The sequence below is a fragment of the Tenrec ecaudatus genome, chromosome 11 (genome assembly GCF_050624435.1).
Source record: "Tenrec ecaudatus isolate mTenEca1 chromosome 11, mTenEca1.hap1, whole genome shotgun sequence".
NCBI classification, from domain to species: Eukaryota; Metazoa; Chordata; class Mammalia; order Afrosoricida; family Tenrecidae; genus Tenrec; species Tenrec ecaudatus.
Genome location: NC_134540.1, coordinates 17,498,360 through 17,518,816, shown reverse-complemented (window position 1 = coordinate 17,518,816; position 20,457 = coordinate 17,498,360). Strand labels below are relative to the sequence as shown.

The 20,457-nt window shown below is 48.4% G+C and overlaps 1 protein-coding gene across 3 annotated transcripts in view; it reads right to left on the bottom strand.

Moving 5' to 3' along the window:
- The window catches only part of SMAD9 (SMAD family member 9), a 69,141-nt gene extending 49,348 nt beyond the window's left edge, over window positions 1–19,793 (bottom strand). For 2 of the 3 annotated variants that reach the window (XM_075562945.1, XM_075562943.1), the window contains exon 1: window positions 19,665–19,793. The gene's annotated coding sequence lies outside the window, so the exon portion shown is untranslated. Of the gene's footprint in view, window positions 1–19,593 lie in introns of all 3 variants that reach the window. The other variant, XM_075562944.1, reaches the window with a different exon arrangement.
- Window positions 19,794–20,457: the final 664 nt, after the last annotated feature.

Sequence of the window (20,457 nt, the reverse complement as noted above, 5' to 3'; positions counted from 1 at the left end):
CCTACTTCAACTTTAGCCTGGCCACTGATCCTTAATGTGACACGCCCCCGCCCCCTCAGCTGACCCTTCTCCCAAGAAAGTATGCTGTGTTTGTGATCTTTCCAAGTCCAAGAGCTGACCCAATCTCTCTCCTTCCAGGGAGACAACACCCTCCAGAACCAATAACCACTTCCAGAGGTTAGGGCTAAAGGTGTCATTCTGTTTCAAGTCTGGGGGTGAGGCACACATTTAACACGTTCGGCTGTTTACCAAAAGATGGAAGATCGTGCCCACACAGAGACACCTTGGAACAAAGTCCTAACGATCCACTTCTCTTGATCATCCACTGAAACCATCCATTGCAAACTCCCTGGAGCGCAGTTCTACTGCCACATCCATGATCGTCAAGAGTTAGTATCAACTCACTGGCAACTGGTTTAGGCACTTTCAAAACTTTTCTCCTAAAGTTTCACTGAATTACATTTTGAAAGACGTCTATTTGGCATGAAAAGCCAATAACTCTCATGGGGGCAGGGTGTAACTTTGATTTATAACATACATTTCAAACATGGCTCTTCACAATCTTTCATCTCCAAATGACACTGCCACCTCATCTCCTCTAGTTCGGTCCCTTAACCCATCACTCCCTATCCTCTGCCCAGAAGGCCAGTGTGGAGCGACATACTGCCCCTCTTTCCTCACAACTCAGAAAGCACCTTCCTGGAACACCTCACCCACCCCTCTGGCTCCCCTCCCAGGCAATGATAATCACCTCTTTTCTGCTCCTCTGGGCTCCCGCAGCACTTAATGCATGCCTTTATAATGGCTTAGACAACACTTAACTACATATGTTTGTTATTTATCTTCCACACTTGAGGCAATAGGATGGGCACCACGTCTGAGCACTGCTGGCTGCCCAGGGAGAAGAAGAATGAAACTCCACTCCAGCCCAGGGCTGATTCCCACAAGGCAGACGTCAGACATGCCTCCACCCCCCAACTCCACGTTCTCTACTCTAACACCAATGGTACCTCTCACAGCGCTCTACTTCTGTGGCTGGATACCACAATATATTGCAAATCTCAGACAAAACTCACAATTATGGATTTATTAACAAGGCTAACTGGTTACAAATCAGGGTCAGAACCACTGAGGATACAGTTCCATTAGAAACGTCTCTTCTCAGTCTTGCTTGCAAGCTTGTCTCTCTCTCTCTCTGGTCCTCACCCGTGTAGCCACTTGGCCTCTGCTGCCAGGGCAAGCTTTAGAAAACTCCTTTAAGCAAACGAAGGGGAGAGAAGAGAGAGTGGAGCACATCCTGGCCCACCAAGCCTTGAGGATGATATCCCTGCTCAGAGCAGCCAATGCACAGAGAGGACCATATGGCCACCTCCACTACAAGACATGACATCCCTCACTGACCCATAGCGCTTCGGAGGACAACACTGGAGACACAGTGCGGGAGTTGCGCCCGATATGTCTCCAAAGGGAGCAGAGCATGGAAGTCCCAAGGGAATATAAAAAATAGACTGTGGGACCAGGGCCTGGCACCCCATCAGACTCCACTGGAAAACAGTCCTAAAGGTCAACAAACAGACCTTGAACTAGTTACAGGCTTTTCTTTTTGTTGGTCATTGCTCTACTATTGTTTTGTTTTCTTTTGTTGCTTTGTTTTGCTCTGTCTTGTTTTTTTGTGCATATTATTATCTCTGCAGGTCTATCTAGATAAAATAGGAGCAATAAATAACCTGGAGGAGAAAACAATGGGACCACTGGTTCTGGGGGACATGGGAGAGGGGGATGTTGGGGAAAGGAAGTGGTATTAACAAACCCAGGGACAAGGGAACAACAAATGATCCAAAATCAGTGATGAGGGGGGTGTAGAAGGCCTGGTAGGGCTTGATCACGGGCAATGTAACCAAGAGGAAAGGAATTACTGAAACCGAAATGAAAGCTGAGCATGATAGTGGGACAAGAGGAAAGTCAAAGGAAATAGAAGAAAGAACTAGAAGGCAGATGGCATTTATAGAGGTCTAAATACAGGCATGTACACATGTAAACATTTATATAAGACGATGGGGAACTAGAACTATGTGCATATAGTTATGGGTTTAGTATTAAAGTAACAGATGGACTACTACCCAAGTACTCATTCAATGCAAGAACACTTTGTTTTAATTTTATTAAACTGGCATTCCACGATGCTCACCTTCCCGATATGATCTCTGAAGACAAAGTGGCTGCATAAGCAAATGTGGTGAAGAAAGCTTATGGTGCCCGGCTATCAAAAGATATAGTGTCTGGGGTCTTAAAGGCTTGAAGATAAATAAGCGGCCAGCTAGCCGAGAAGCAACAAATCCCACATGGAAGAAGCAGACCAGCCTGTGTGACCACGAGATGCCAATGGGTTCAGGTATCAGGCATCAAGGAACCAAAATCTTATCATTGTGAATGAGGGTGAGTGTGGAGTGGAGACCCAAAGTCTGTCTGTAGGCAACTGGACATCCCCTTACAGAAGGGTTGTGGGGAGGAGACAAGCCAGTCTGGGTGCAGTATAGCACGAGTAAAACAGACAACTTTCTTCTAGTTCCTAAATGCTTCCTCCCCCCACCACTATCATGATCCCAATTATACCTTACAAATCTGGCTAGACCAGAGGAAGTACACTGGTACAGATAGGAACTGGAAACACAGGGAATCCAGGACAGATAAACCCCTCAGGGCTAATAATGAGAGTAGTAATATCAGGAGGTTAAGGGAAAAGTGGAGTAGAAAGGGGGAACCCATCACAAGGATCTACATATAACCCCCTCCCTGGGGGGCGGACAACAGAAAAGTGGGTGAAGGGAGATGTTGGACAGTGTAAGACATGACAAAATAATAATTATTAATAAATTATCAAGGGTTCGTGAGGGAGGTAGGGTGGAAATGAGGAGCTGAAACCAAGGGCTCAAGTAGAAAGCAAAAGTTTTGAGAATGATGATGGCAACAAATGTACAAATGTGCTTGACCCAATAAACGGATGCATTGTATTGAGTTGTATGAACCCCGAATAAAGTGATTTTAAAAAAGAATAAAATAGGAAGCTCCTTTAGGGGGGATAGATGCCCAAAGGGCACCCCACTCTACAAGCCCGTCTCCTGGCCAAAGGCACTCAGTTTTCCACATTCATGGTCCACAGCCGCTTGTCTGCTCTGTCTCGAGGTCTCAGTGTTGTTCCTGCCACGTCTCCACGGGGATCCCTAGGTGCTTCACGCCTGCCTCCTGTTTGTTGGCGGCTACGGGACTCTCTGCTCTTACTTCTGAAATGGCGTGTATACCCCGTGGAGTGGCAATCATAAGCCATCACCTCTATTAGAATTTTACACATCCTATTTTCACAGTCCCACCCAATTATTTGGTGGAAGCTACAATGATTCTAGGCCAGCGGTTCTCAATCTGTGGGTCGCGACCCCCTTGGGGGTCGAACAACCCTTTCACAGGAGTCACCCAATTCATAACAGTGGCAAAATGACAGTTAAGAAGTAGCAACGAAAATAATTTCAGGGTTGGGGGTTCAGCACAACATGAGGAACTGTATTAAAGGGTCATGACATTAAGATGGTTGAGAAACACTGCTCTAGACAGAAGAGCCATACCAGGTAATTTCACTTCATTGTACCAGTAGATGGCACTTCTAAAGGCAACAGTCATGTCACCCATTGGTCTACACAGCCAAGCACCAGGTCTGGTTCATAGCAGGCCATCAACAAGTGTTGAATGAATGAAAGCACAATTCTTTTTTATCAGAAACATTGCCGCTTACATCATTAAGCCCTATGTGATAAGTCTTGTCCCTGGGTGACCCGAATAGTCACCCTGGACTATTCACCAAAAGCTGGTGGGTTGGAACTCACCCGTTGCCAGCATGGAAGAAAGAACCGGGAATCTGTAAAGAAAGAAGGAAGACAAAAAAAGACTCTGTGGAGCCGTTCTACTCTGTAACCTGCCTGTTCACCATGAGGCAACCGTTTTCCGTTTCCTTGGTTCTAGGGAACAAGTCCAACTTCTGACCTCAAGCCCATTGCTTTGGGGAAAATCCTTTGAGAGAAATTTAAAATAATGCCTTTCTTGTGTTCCCTGGAAATTCCTTGCCACTGTATTACTGCACTCATTTTTATATTATATTTAATAAATTTTACTTGTGTGTGATATTTCCGATGTTGCTCAGCGATTTCTGTTTTCTAATGGATCGCCTTTCTTAGGCATGAGCTTAAACTTCCAGTCGTGTGGCCAGGGAATTGTCTTCCAAATTACTTGATACTTAAATGATCACTTCCAGAGCTGCACCCTTTTATTTTGTGGCATTTAGTTGGTCTTCCATGAAGTCCTGGATCTGTGCTAAATAGGAATAGTAGGAATTTAACACTTAATTGTGTTGCTGTGTAATCTGCATACGGGCCAAGAGGCATAAACATTAAATGCTACATGCAAAATGATAGATGTTTCTTTTCAATGGTCATTTGGAATTGAAAAGTTTTACAGATGTTTGTAGTGTAGTATGTTGAGTTTCCAGGCCCAAGTGGCTAAAGGGTAGAGTCTCTAAGTTGGTAGAAAAATCCTCAGTGGGCTGTGTTCTGGATTGCTGTTTAGGGGATCCAGATTTTAACTGGTCAGAGATGTCTGTGAAGCAGTGGGGATGGAATCCCAACCACCACCTCCCCAGCTTTGAAACTGTGAGCTGCTAGCCTGCCAGCTGACTCAGGGTCACTTTGCACACATCCCAATGGGGTACAGCCCACTCCTGCACCATGCATTTCAGATGGGACCTTTGTGATCCAGAGCTGTCATTGGCTAATGTCAAGAGTACAAGGGGGACTTCAGAAATGTGTGTGGAAAAGTGGAATTCAAAGATTATGGAATTTTCCCATGAATTTGTGACGCCCCCTTATCCATCATCAAAGAACCCCTGGTATTGCCATGGGTTCCACTTTAGGCTGTTAACTATAAGGTTAGCAATTCTGCTCCACCAGTGGCTCTGGGAGAGAGAGATGAGGCTTTCTGCTCCTAGAAAGATTAATAGTCTCAAAAACCCACAGTGAGGAGTTCTGCCCTGGCCCAGAGGGTCACTATGGACCAGAATAGACTTGAAGGCAGGGAGCTTGGGATTTCTGGTTTTGTACATCACCGGGCCGGTCTTCCTAGTTCATCTTCCTCTGGAAGCTCTGCTTAAACCCGTTCAGAATCAGCGACACGATAGGGGGACGTGACTGCTCTCCAGCCTAGCTGAGTCCTTGTGGCCATTTAGAGAGACTCAGTGCACGTGTACTTGTCTCGACTCTCTTCCAAAGACTACTGCCTGTGATTCTTAATAAAACCGTCCTGGTTCTTCCCGTAATAGTGCTCCTTCAGCCAGAGAATAAAGCTAAATAAAGTTATCCTTTGCCTAAAGACTAAGACCTACATTCTCTGTACTTTCTTCCTTCTGACTCTACAACCCCCAGCCAACCGTAGGGAAGAGAATGAGGCCATGGGAGGTTGGAGCTGAAGGAAGAAACGAAATGTCCTGAAGACCAACTCTGGGCCAGGGCCAGCTTGTCGCTTCCGAGGTCCATCAACTTCAAAACGGGAGTTAGCGTCAGCATCAACCAGGCGCCGAGCCCCATGAGGTGGCAGTAAGATATGTGTCCAGGCTGCAACCACTTTGTGTTCTGCCGTCAGACATTTTCCCTATCGCCCTTGCTACGTCTCTGAAGGGGTAATCTGTTGCAATGGCTGCAGAGAATTCACCAGGCCTCCACTCACAGGTAACCGGGTGTACTGCAGAAGGAAGACGTCACAACTTAGGATCAGAACTAACGTGGAAGTCAAACCAAATTCACTGTCATCGAGTCAATGCCGACTCATCGCGAGCCTGTCGGACAGGGTAGAACTGCCCCTGTGAGTTTACGAGACTAACTCTTTCTGGGGAGTAGAGAGCCTCATCTTCCTCCCGACTCAGAAGACAGGAGACAGTTGATCCATGAGGACAGCTTCCAGCCCAGGCTGTACTTCTCAGCTTCTCCTTTCTGCAGGGTTAGTAAGGGCTTCGCTCAGCCAGGCCAGTCTCCTCTGGGCTGCTGTCCTGCTTTGTTCGGCAAGTGTTACAGCTCGTGAGCTCTGCTAACATGTGCGGGGAAGCAGCCCACCAGCAGGCCTCCTGCCCACAGGTGCTCAGTGTCTTAGCGAGTCCACTGCGGCTGCCTTGGTCCACTGCTGTGGACTTTGTGCTGCGTCTAGACCCTGCTCTCTAACTAGGCTACAAACTCCTGGTACCCAGGCACTTAATTTTGTTGTTGGGCCTCAGGGCCGGTTTAGGGTCTCGTGTTCAGGTCGAGGCACACAGTAAAAAATGGCAGCATGAGTAACCTGTATCAAAAACCAAATCGCTGTCATAGACTTGATTTCAACTCCCAGCAACTCTGTAATCTGGGGGAAACTACCCCTGTGGGTGTCTGAGACGAATTCTTTTTTAAAAAAATCATTTTATTGGGGGCTCATACAACTCATCATAATCCATACATACATCAATTATAGAAAGCACATTTGTACATTCGTTACCCTTATCATTCTCAAAACATCTGCTCTCCACGTAAGCCCCTGGCATAAGCTCCTCATTTCCCCCTCCATGAACCCTTGATAATTTATAAATTATTATTTTGTCATATCTTACACTGTCCAACGTCTCCCTTCACCCACTTTTCTGTTGTCCATCCCCCAGGGAGAAGGTTATATGCAGATCCCTGTAATCGGTTCCCCCTTTCTCGCCACTCTCACCACCGGTCCTGAAGGGATCATCTGTTCTGGATTCTCTGTGTTCCCAGTTCCTATCTGTACCAGTGTACATCCTCTGGTCTAGCCAGATTTGTAAGGTAGAATTGGGATCATGATAGCGGTGGGGGGAGGAAGCATTTAGGAACTAGAGGAAAGTTGTATGGTTCATCGTTGTCACACTGCACCCTGACTCGCTCGTGAGACAAATTCTTATGGGAGTAGAAATCCTTGTTTTCCTCCCATGGAGTCGCTAGGGTTTTGAACAGCTGACCTTGCGACTGGCAGCCCCCAAATCATAACCCACCTAGGCCATCAAGGCTCCTGAATAACCTATATAAATTCCTTATATGTAAAAGTCCCTCCTAGAATCGAAAAGAATGATCACAACCATCACACAGTAACTTTTAAAATCCCAAAACACAACACCAACGAAAACTCACTGCCATTGAGTCAATTCTGAATCACAGCAAGCCCATAGCGGAGAATAGAACTGTCCCTTTGGGTTTCCGAGGCTGTAAGTCTGTGCGGGAGAGACTACATTCTCTCTCAGAGTAGCTGGTGGTTTTGAACTGCTGATCTTGCCATTGGTAGCACACCCTGTAACCCATCTTGGCCCCCAGGGTTCCTTGAACTCAACACTGTAATTTTGAAAGGAATGCAAGGGCAGTAAAGTTATAGTCTCGTGCCATAAATTTGTATCCAGTTACAATAGCAGCCAACAGGTGCCACACCTTTGACATAACATGTAAGTCACTCATCACTGTTTTCAACACAGCCAACAGTCAAGAGTGCTTTGTGCTAACCTGTAAGTGTAATTAGCCAACGAGCCTTCAGGGAAGACAAATCCCACAAGTCTGTCTGTGCACACACTTGATCCAAGTCCTGTTCGAAGACTGCAATTCTCCTCCCACCAGAAAACAGAGAACAAATGACAATGACAATCAATGCTCCAGTAAGAGAAATTAACACCAAGCGATGTAAACGTTTGTTTTTTTTCCAGTTTAACATACTTTCTCATGTGACACATGCACTGGCACATTCTTGATTTCTAATGACTGCTCACACCGTTAATCACCGGCAGTTCCACTTTAGGAACAAGTGGTGCACTTTCCTGTGCAGGCTTTTGGAAACTGGAATTGCTTTTCTCAGAAACTGTGTTACTGGGGCTGATAGACTTCGCTGGCCAGCCCACAAAATCCTTTGTAATTTGCAATGACAAAAAAAAAAACACTAAAAGTAAAACTGAACCCACTGCCATAACGTCGATTTCTACTCAAACGTGACCCTATAGGACAGAGTAGAATTGCCCCTGTGGGTGCAAGACTGTAACTCTTTACGGGAGCAGACAGCCTCATCTTTTTCCCAACAAGCGGCTGGTGGTTTCAAACTGCTGACCTTGGGGTTAGCAGCCCAGTGCATAATCACTACAACACAGTGCAGGTTTTCTTAAAAATGCTAAAAACTAAAACAAACACGTGAACCTACCCTTGACACTACCAGCCTTTCTGCTGCCACCCAACACACACACACAAACACAGACACACACAGACACACACACACACAGACACACACACAGACACACACACAGACACACACACACAGACACACACACAGACACACACACAGAGACACACACACAGACACACAGACAGACACACACACACAGACACACACACACAGACACACACACAGACACACACAGACAGACACAGACACACACACACAGACACACAGACACAGACACACACACACAGACACACACACAGACACACACACACACAGACAGACAGACACACACACACAGACAGACACACACACACAGACACACACAGACAGACAGAGACACACACACAGACACACACACAGACACAGACACACACAGACAGACAGACAGACACACACACAGACACACACACAGACACACACACACACAGACAGACAGACACACACACACAGACAGACACACACACACAGACACACACAGACAGACAGAGACACACACACAGACACACACACAGACACACACACAGACACACACAGACAGACAGACAGACACACACACAGACACACACACAGACACACACACACAGACAGACACACACACAGACACACACACAGACACACACACAGACACACACACAGACAGACAGACACACACACAGACACATAAACACACACAGACACACACACAGACACACACAGACACACACACACAGACACACACAGACAGACAGAGACACAGACAGACACACACACATACTCACACAGACTCACACAGACACACACACAGACAGACAGACACACAGACACACAGACACACACACAGACACACAGACACACACAGACACACACACACAGACACACACACACAGAGACACACACAGACACACACAGACAGAGACACACACACAGACACACACAGACACACACACACAGACACACACACACAGACACACACACAGAGACACAGACACACACAGACAGACAGACACACACACACACACACACACACACACACACCTTGAACTCTCACAGCTACTCTAGTGCCCAAATTTTAAAATGCCTCCTCTGCTCAGCCAATTCTCCCATATGTGCTCTAAGCTAAGAAAAACAAGGAGGATTAATGGCCATCATTGGGTGTGGATGAATGGCATGAGCAGGGTACCTGATGAAATCTGAGACACATTTTCAGGGTTCTCATTTTCTGAAATTTGGTACTTCCAAGTGCAAACCAAACCAAACTCACTGCCATTGAGTCGATTCCGACTCCTCTCAGCCCTGTAGGGCAGGGTAGACCTGCCCCTGTGGTTCTGCGATTGGACTCTCACAGAGTGTGACCGTTTCAGACACCCACAGGGGCAGTTCTAGCCTGTCCTACAGGGTCACGATAGGTTTGCTCTGAGTCGGAATCAACTTGATGGCAATGAGTTTGGTTTTGTTCCTTTATTGATCAGAAGCTATTGACTGTGACTCGTTTACTGAGGCGTGTGTGTGTGGCATCTGGGCGGGACTGCTTGCTGAAGGAGGACATTACCGCTGGTAAAGCAGAGGACCAGTGAAATCAAGGGAAACTGACACTGGCTACAACAACAGGCTCACATAGACTAACAAGCGTGAAGCTGCCACAGGAACGGGCAAGGTTTCACTGGATTAGACAGGGATCATCATGAGTTGAAGTTAAAACCCCACTGTCACCAACACAGCTGGGTGGCCCCCACAGTCCATGTGCACTTTCCAAATTGCCTTGTCCCATGGTAGAAAGCCAGGAACGGGAGTGCCAGGATGAATGGTAATTCCTAGTAACCCCAGTTTGTAAACAAGGAGTGCCTGACACAACTGCAGCAATAAAGGCATGATATGGCTGAAGAAAATATGTCTCCTATTACTAATGCCTCAAAATTACATTTAGAAGAAAGAAGGAAATGATTCGAAATTAAATCTTATATTTCCCCAAGGGAGATTCATATGTTCATAAATAATCCCCAGTAGTAACACCAATTTATCAGAGTACCAAACAATATGAGAAAAAGGGCTCTGCTATTCAATATCCACTCCCCACAAAAAAAGAGGAAAAATCAGAACGATATAGATCCCTCTTTACATTTATTTACGGGTTAATGCTTTCATTTCAAGTGACATGTGCCTTGTGGTTTAGGATTTTATTGTTGTTAGGTCCTAGGGTTGTTCTTGTACATTTTACAGTGCTTATGAATCCTAAAGTGCCCCAGCCCAGAACCCACACATTCATAATATTTTTCTTTTTTTGTTATTGATAATCTGTTTTTCAATGCTGTGATACCAGTCTTATATTCTTGGAAAACTGGATTAGAGCTTCCCAATTAAAAGTGTATATTCCAAGAACTAAATTATAGAGGCATGATTTTTACCCACAAATTATATTTTTCACATCTAATTTACTGAACTCTATTAATACCGAATCCTTTAACAGAACATGGTATTGTTTAAAAACGTGATTTATTATCGTCAGGGATTAGAGCAAGCAAGGCACAGGAGGGGGACTCAGATGACAGGACTGATAACAAGATGCTTTACTATTTCCAACCTGATCAAAAGCAGAAGCTTCACCCCACTAGCAGCCGGCGTTTGTCTTGGTAAGCACTGTTTGAAACCTATACACCAAAACCTCATTTTCCTGCGGCTGAGGGGTGGGGCAGACGGGGATTCAGGATGTCATGTTGGCAATTTTATGTGGAATCAAATTAGTTTCCCTGTGATCATCCTATCACACCCAAATCTTGGTTTTCTGTTTTTTGATTTTTTTTTTTGCTAAATGGCTTCGATTGTATATTGAGTGATTCTGACACGAAAAATTGCTAATGCAATAAGTGTCTTAGAAGCTTTCCTGTCTGTAACACCCAGCCCCAGCACAACATTCAGATGGAGGCTCAGCTAGGCTTGGGCAGGGGGAGGGAAGGGCTAGCAGGGCTTACCAAATCCTCAGCTCCAAGTTCAGCACTGACTTCTTGAAAGACTGACCTGACCTCTAAGCTCGATTACATGGGGGGGGTGCATTCTCTCCAGTTTTTATTTCAGAAGGGCCCACGGATTCTGTGAAGATTTGTCCCTTAATATGTATTGATTGGAGTGCTATGCAGAGCCCTGCGGTCAGTATTAAAAAACGGAGAAGACTGAAAAGCAATGACGAGATGACGGAGCCCCTCCTGGCCTGGACAGATGCAGAGAACTGTATGCGGAGTGGAAAGAGCTCAGCACAAAAGGACAAATATGTTATGAGACCACTGTTATCATGAGAGAGGAAAACCCCAGATAGAGACTTGCATACCAAAGGGAGCAGACTTCGGAGTCTGCAGAGGCAAGGAGGGCAAGGGAGGGAAGAGAGATTGCTGACTGGCTTAACTTGGGTGAAATGGAAGACAGCTCCACAGAGGAGGAAGAGAAATCAAGGATCGGGTGAAGGCCTGGGGGTTTGATGAGCAGTTTAAACCGCAGAATAAAAAGTTGATGATCTGAAATGGAAGGCCCCACCTGAGTTACCATTTGACAATTAGAGCATGCAATAAAAATAGAGGATGGAAAAAGAGAAGTCCAACAAGGTCCTCTTTCTTCGCGGATTTGACAGTCAACGTCTACGGGGACGAAAAAGGTTGAGAGATGAGCCAGAGTCCAAGAGAGACAGGACAGGAAAGCTAAGGCCAGTGGCGCTCAGAGAAGGCCCAGGGCCTGCTTCATCACAGAAAGTTCTGGGTAAGCAGCACTCAACCAAGGCGACCAGAAAGGAGGGAGATGCCAACAAGCTCCCAGTTAGGCCTGCACGCACGCACGCACGCACGCACTCACTCACTCACTCACTCACTCACTCACTCATTCACTCACTCACTGCCATCAAGTCGACTCCGAGCAGAGTGACCCTGTGACAGGGCAGAACTGCCCCTGTGGGTTTCCAAGACTGTAACTCTTTCCAGAAGGAAAAGAGTCTCATCTTTCTCCAGTGGCCTGATGTGTACCCCACTCCACTACCGGGACTCTGAGCAGAGGGGAAGGATGCCAGGGCGTGCTTGGGAAACTACAGGAGGAGAAGCCTGGAAACGTGTTAGGGTGTCAGCCTGAGGCAAAGACAGATGCACAATGGAGCCTGGGGCCAAGGAGTCTGTCCGCGATGGTTTTAGGGCCAGACCTGTCAGGATGCAGAACATGGAGCAAGATTAACATCCTTGCTTTCACGGGCAGGATGGCTTCTAATGCTAGCAAAATGCCTTCCAGTCCTAACATTAGTCGGCACAGGTTTCTAGAGAGACTTCATTTGTAAGGGTGTTTAAGAGGTAGTTCATCACCCAGGGAATGCTCTTTCTTTTTCTCATGATGCCCCTGCTCTGTCCTGGCCTTTCACTAGATCAGTGGTTCTCAATCTGTGGGTCGCGACCCCTTTGGAGGGCAAAAGACCCTTTCACAGGGGTCGCCTATGACCATCGGAAAACACATATTTCCAATGGTCTTAGGACCCGAGACACCGCTCCTCTATCTGTCTCCAGGCAGGTCCACCCACATGCAGATACGCCGATGTTTGAGTACCCGGTGTGAAGACTCTTACCCATGCTACACCATGCTTCCAGACAAAATTTCATTGATTTGTAGTTAGACATAAATATTTCACAATATATAATTACATATTGTTTTTGTGATTAATCACTATGTTTTAATGATGTTCAATTTGTAATACTGAAAATACATCCTGCATATCAGATATTTACATGACGATTCATCACAGTAGCAAAATGACAGTTATGAAGTAACAACGAAAATAATTGTATGTTTGGGGGTCACCACAACATGAGGAACTGTATTCAAGGGTCGAGACCTTAGGCAGGTTGAGAACCACTGCACTAGATGAACATGAAAACATCACTCGCAAAAGCACTCAGAACCACGACGTGTGAATCTGCTGTTGGCCTTCCGTGTCTGCTTTAGTGTAACTTTCCACTCAACAGCGAGTAATCAAGGGAAAAATCAGACCAATAACCGAGAATTACAACCACTGAGGAGAGTTTGCATTTTCAATCTCTAGGCCCACCTCAATTTGTGCTTCACAACAACTGTGTTCTCTTGGCTTCGTTTTCTTTACTAATTCAAAGGTTGTGGTACCCCTGTGTGGAGCAAAGCCAGCAACACCACTTCCCAATAGCACGGGCCTCACTTCCCGTCTCTATGCCACAGTTTGGTCATTCCTCGTACTTCACAGTGTACCTTGGACAACCAAACCCAAACCCATACCCACTGCCTGAAGGCCAAGTCCAGCTGGCAACTGCTCCCCAGTGCTTTCCAGGCTGTAATATTCAGGGAAGCCCTGACTGCCTCATCTTTCTCCCTGGGAGCTGCTGGTGGGTTTGAAGCACCAATCTTTTGGTTAGCAGCCAGGTGCTTTAACAACTGCACCATTAGGACTCCTTTAAGGACCGTCAAATCCAAAGTCAAAGCCATTGCCCTCCAGTGAATTCCAACTCCTGGCAACTCTATGGGGTTTCTGAGACTGTAACTCTTTACAGAATCAGACAGTCTCAACTTTCTCCCTGGGAGCAGCTGGTGGGTTTGAATTTACAACGTCAAGGTTGGCAGCCAAATGCCTAACCCACAGCACCACCAGGGCCCCTTTCAATAGACCACACAGTACAGTGTCAACAGAACTTCCTTCTTCTTTTTTTTTTACATTTTATTAGGGGCTCATACAACTCTTATCACAATCCATACATATACATACATCAATTGTATAAAGCACATCCGTACATTCTTTGCCCTAATCATTTTCAAAGCATTTGCTCTCCACTTAAGCCTTTTTTATCAGGTCCTCTTTTTTCCCCCCTCCCTCCCAGTTCCCCCCTCCCTCATGTGCCCTTGGTAATTTATACATCATTATTTTGCCATATCTAGAGTCTCCCGTCCCCCACTTCTCTGCCGTCCATCTCCCAGGGAGGAGGTCACATGTGGATCCTTGCAATCGGTTCCCCCTTTCCAACCCACTCACCCTCCACTCTCCCAGCATCGCCCCTCACACCCCTGGTCCTGAAGGTATCATCCACCCTGGATTCCCTGTGCCTCCAGCTCCCATATGCACAAGTGTACAACCTCTGCCCTATCCAGTCCTGCAAGGTAGAATTAGGATCATGGTAGTTGGGGAGGGGGGGTTGGGCGGGGACTTTAAAAGGCACTGTAAAACCAAAAAATCTGCGTGGCTCACTTTGTTGTGAAGTCACTCTATTGGGTTGATCTGAAGCCAAACCTACATTATCTCTACCCTGGTGCCACAGTGGGCTACGTGCTATCCAGAGTCTGTGGTTCAAACCCACAAGCCACTCCTCGGAAGAAAAAGGAGGCTGTCTCAGAAACCCCAAAGAGCATCTTTACTCGGTCTTAAAGGGTCCCTATAGAAGCCCTGGAGGCACTATGAGAAATGATGCCCCTCAGTGACTAAGGGTGATACAGGGGACAGCACCGGAGACACAGTGTGGGAATTGCACCTGACCTGATCCCACCACACCGAGGCAAAGCACTGGGGGAGTGCAGTGGAACAGCAAGGGAATGGAGTGGCAAGGTCCCCAGGGAATGCTGAAAGTGGACTTTGGGGCCAGGGCATGGTGTCCCAACAGACTGGACTGGAAAACGCTCCTATGGGCCAGCAAATGATCCTTGAACTAACTACAAGCTTTTGTGAAGTGTTTTGTTTTGTTCTTTGTCAGTGGTTTGTTTTTGTTGTTTTGTTGTCTGGTTGTATACTGTTGCTTTGTTTTCCTCTGTCTTGTTTTCGTGCATGTTAGTGTCTCCACAGGTCTGTCTGAATAGGACAGGCTGGATGAACTATCTGGAGGAAAAACAACAGGACCAACAGTTCCCGGGGGACTTAGGGTGGGGGAGGGGGAGGGGTAAGGAAGTGGTGTTAACAAACACTGGGACAAGGGAACAACATGGGACCCAAAACGGTAGTGAGGGGGGAGTGGCAGGCCTGGTGGGGAATGATCAGGGTAAGGTTGTGTAGAGAAGGGGTATAGCTGTAGCCCAGGTGGGGACGGAGCATGGTAGTGGGGCAAGAGGAAAGTCAAGGGAGATGGAGGAAGGAGCTGGGAGTCAAGGGGCATTTATGGAGGTCTAGACAAAGACATGTACATGCAAATATATATATGAGGATGGGGAAATAGATCTATGTGTCTATATTTATAGGTTTAATATTAAGGTGGCGGAAGGACCTTGGGCCTCTACTCAAGCACTCCCTCAATGCATGAATACTTTCTTTTATTAAATTTGCACTCTATGATGCTCACTCGCCCGACATAACTGCCGAAGCCAAAGTGGGTGAATAAGTAAATGTGGCGGAGAAAGCTGATGGTGCCCGGCTATCAAAAGAGATAGTGACTGGGGTCTTAAAGGCTTGAAGGTAAACAAGCAGCCATCTAGCTCAGAAGCAACAAAGTCCACATGGAAGAACACACCAACCTGTATGATCGCGTGGTCCCAAAGGGATCAGTTATCAGGCATCAAAGAACAAAAAATCATATCATTGGCTGCACACCTCCATGATATGATCGCAGAAGACAAATGGGTGCATAAGCAAATGTGGCGAAGAAAGCTGGCTATCGAAAGAGATAGTGTCTGGGGTCTTAAAGGCTTGAAGGTGAACAAGCGGCCATCTAGCTCAGAAGCAATAAAGCCCACATGGAAGAAGCACACCAGCCGGTGCGGTGCGATCATGAGGTGCCAAAGGGACCAGGTATAAGGCATCATACAAAAAAAAAAAAGAAAAAAAATATGTATATATATATGTGTGTGTGTGTATGTGTGTGTGTATATATAGTGAATGAAGGGGGAAGTGCAGAGTGGAGACCTGAGGCCCAAGTGTCGACCACTGGAGATCCCCTCATAGAGGGGTTTAGGAGAGGAGATGGGTCAGTCAGGGTGCGATGTAGTACCGATGAAGAACACAGCTTTCCCCCCCGATCCTGGATACTTCCTCCCCCAACTACCGTGATCCGAATTCTACCTTGCAGGACTGGATAGGGCAGAGGCTGTACACTGGTGCATATGTGAGCTGGAGGCACAGGGAATCCAGGGTGGACGATACCTTCAGGACCAGGGGTGTGAGGGGCGATGCTAGGAGAGTGGAGGGTGAGTGGGTTGGAAAGGGGGAACTGATTACAAGGATCCACATGAGATCTCCTCCCTGGGAGATGGACGGCAGAGAAGGGTGGGGAGGGAGACTCCGGATAGGGCAAGATATGACAAAATAACAATTTGTTGATTATCAAGGGCTCATGACGAAGTGGGGAGCGGGGAGGGAGGGGAAAAAAAAAGAGGACCTGATGCAGAGGGCTTAAGTGGAGAGCAAATGCTTTGAGAGTAATTAGGGCAAAGAATGTACGGATGTGCTTTATACAGTTGATGTATGTATATGTGTGGATTGTGGTAAGAGTTGTATGAGCCCCTAATAAAATGTAAAAAAAGAAAAGAAAGAAAATGATTAGGGCAAAGAATGCACAGATGTGCTCTATACACTTGATGTATGTATATGCATGGATTGTGATAAGAGTTGTATGAGCCCCTAATAAAATGTTTAAAAAAAAAAAGAAGCCCTGGGGGCATAGTGGTTACATAATGGGCTGTGATCCTCAAGGTCAGCAGTTCGAAACCACCAGCCACTCTGATGGAGAAAGACAGAGCTTTCTACTCCCTTCAAGAGTCTGGAAACCCCACAGGCGTAGTTCTACCCTGGTCTGTCGTCCACTCTGAGTCGGCATCAACGTTATGGCTGTGGGTGGGTATGCATGCCTGGCTGCCTCCACTTCAAATTCTTCTCTCAATGTTCACAGGGACAGACATGAAGTATACACCAAACTATAAACGTGTTAGAATATAATGTGGTATTTTAAAAGCAAACTTCTTTAGTTGCCAGGAATTTTACCTTCCCTTACATCAGATTACATCATGAGATGAGTATTATTTCCAAAATTTTAATGGAGAATATGACAAAAGGATTGTTTTATTATAAAAGGAATGTCTGATATGAGCTAGGTATTTTCCTTACTGACCAAATGACCATTTACTGAACACTATCTCTTCATTTTGGCAGTGGACATTACAATCTCATTAATCAGAATCCAATTCATCACATTGAAACTACTCCTCTTTGTGAAATACGGTATTGGTAGATTCTTTTCTCTCTCCACTGCTGACCGTATGATTCGAAAAGTGACATGAATGTCCCATGTGTTTATTACTTGAGAAACATCCTTAAACATGGTTCTTTGTAAACTACCACCATTTGTGTTCCACATTCTATGTCTTGAGAAAAATTTAAGGATGCAGGGATTTGGCACCTGTACCTATTTTCTGATCACTCATTAACTAAGACTATATGTCTTGTAAAAGAAAAATAAAAGCTTTTAAAAGGAAACAAGTCGCCCCATGGCAATCTTGAGATGAACGACAGATGTGAGGACTGTGCAGTACTTAGGGGCTAAAGCTAAAATGTGTGTCCACCTAAGGCTTTCCGTTAATGTTGTGTGAGTCTGCTCCGATCAAGAATGTGTTCACATTCTACAAAAACACAGCTTGAAACCAGAGAGTTCAAGCAAGCATTCAAGCCCTAAACAAGACAGGCAAGCAAGCAGAAAAACAGGAATTGGCTGCGTCCTACAGACAGTGCCTAAGGACAGCGAGTGAGGTTGGTCTACTGATACGTTTCCTGAAACGTCTGTCATCTTACTTTTTAAGTGCCCTTTATGCATAAACGATCACATCATCTTTCCTCTGCAGTGTCCTTCTGGGGTCACTACAAACTTTGAACGTGATCCCAAATCTTGTGCATGGAAGTTTCCGACAGAGGGAAAATTCATTTCCCGAAACTTGGGTCTCTTGGGGGTTCTATTCCTACTTTCTTTAAAAATACAGCTAGCCATTTAAAAAAAAACGTAAACACCCCATGGCATCCCCTCGCACTGACAGGAATCCTGAGGCCAATGCATTCACATTCCAAGGACTCCAGTGATGTCCCAGACGCACCTACCAACCAACCCTTGCCAGGGAGGTGGTACCAGTCAGTGCCTTCTCACTATAAAACCATCCTGCAGGATTTCTGCACGACCATCTAGAATCTGGTTCTTCACTGAAATGATCCTCAAGCAACCCAAACTGAGTGCGAGGGAGTCGATGCCGACTTTCAGCAACCGTACAGGAAGGACGTCCTCCTGTGAGTGTCCCTGACTATAATTCTGCACGTTGAGGAGAAAGCCCCGTCTTTCTCCCTCGGAGCGACTGGTGGTTTCGAACTGCTGACCTCGTGGGTTAGCTGCCCTTTACATAAGCACGATGCTTAGAGCCCGGAAAAAGCAGCCCTGGTGGCCTCTGAGTGTGTCATTAACTGTGAGCCCCTGGGAAAGGAGCTCAGGGGCAGCCCCATCCCCAGAGCGGATTGGCTTCGCTGGTAGGCAGGTCCTTTCCAGAAGCAGACGGGCCATTCTCAGGCTGGCCCTTGTTCACATTTCCACTCTGCAAAGGGGAGGAGAAGGCAGGAGCGGCCACCCAAGACCGGTCAGCGAGTGACTAGCCATAAAAATTAAAAAACCAACCCACGTTTCGCCCGCGCTGCTCGGGATAACAAAGCTGGCGTCAGGCAGTCTCCAGGATCCGTTCCCCACCTCGCCCCCCTCGCCCGCGCCTCCTCCCCTCGGCCGAGCGCTGGCACCGCCTGGCAGGCGGAGGGAAAAGACAAACCCCCAGCTTCGGACGCCATCCAAGCGCTCGCGAGCCGAGCGACAGACACTTGAGCCGCATTCCTAACTTTGTGCTCACTTCGCGTGACTCCAAAGCTAGCAGAGCAGAGCGCCTGCTTGTCCAATAATAATACAAGGCCCGCGAGGGACCCTGGTTTTTTTTTAATCGCCCCCCCCCCAAAGCGTCACCATCCCCGTCGCCCACGCCCCGTGCATCGATCGGACTCCCTCGCCAGCTGCACGAGCGGGACGGGGACCACGCTCCGAGTTTGGGGGTCGCGGCGCCGGGCGCGGGGGACAGCGGCCCGAGCGCTTCCCTGCCCACGCCCTGCGCGGCCCCCCGCCCCCGCGCCCCTCGGCCGGACCAGAGTCCCCCGGCGAGCCCAAGGTGCGGTGCGGGGCCCGCAGGGCCCGCGAGGAGGGCGCGCGGCGGGGAGGAGGGGCCCCCTGGGAGCCCGCGCCCACCGACCCCGGCCCGCCCGTCACCCGCAGCCTTCCCACGCCCCGGAGCCTCCCCAAAGGCTCGCCTGGTGCGCGGCCCCCGGGCCCCACGCACGCCCCGCGCGCCGCCCGCGAGGGCATCTCTTACCTGCCCGGGAGGCCACTGAGCCCTGCCCGCCCGCCCGCCGGGCCGGCGCGCCCCACCCCCGCGCCGGGTACCTGGCCGCCCGCTGCCCGCGCCGCGCTCTCCGGGCCTGGCTGCGCGCGCGCCCAGCGGCTGCAGGGCCCGGCGGCGGCCGCCCCAGCCGGCGTCAGTCAGACTGGAGCCGCCGAGCCGCGGCGCCCGTATTAGTGCGCGGAGCTGGCGCGCCGCCAGGGACCGCTCGCCGCCCCGCCCGCCGCGCGCCCCGACCGCTCCGGGAGCCGCCGCCGCGCGCCCGGGGAGCGCGCCCGCAGCGCAGCCTCGCCGGGGCGCGGAATGCGCGGGGCCGGGGGACCCGTGGCCGTGCCTCGCGGCGGCCTCCCTCCGCCCCCGGGGAGCCCCCGTGCTCCCAGCTCCCTCGCGTCTCCCTGGTTCCGCTCCATCCCTCAGCCTTCTTCGCCTCCTGCGGGGTCCGCGGGCGAAGGAAGGGAGTCCCGTTCCCAGAACCGGGGAGACACCCACACACAGCTAGGGAGCCGCCCCTGGGACTGCCATTTGCCCCTTGCACGCTTTACACCGTCTTCAGTGCCAGAGCTGCCCCTCCCAAGGGAGCGGGTGGAGCCCACCGGTGGCTGTGCGGGAGGAAGAGGAGGCTGGCCGCTCCCGCCAAAGGGCACCCGCCGGGAACCCAGGGGGCAGGTGCGCTCGACCGGGCCAGTCGCGGTGAGAGGATGGCAGAGAGCTTGCGGTAAGCAGAAGAACCTCGCATCACGCACAGCGGCGAGCGGTGGTGGAAACGACTCATATCATTCGATGGATTGATCATAAATTCATAATGCTCAGAAGCTGCCTTATCATATGTCAGTTTTG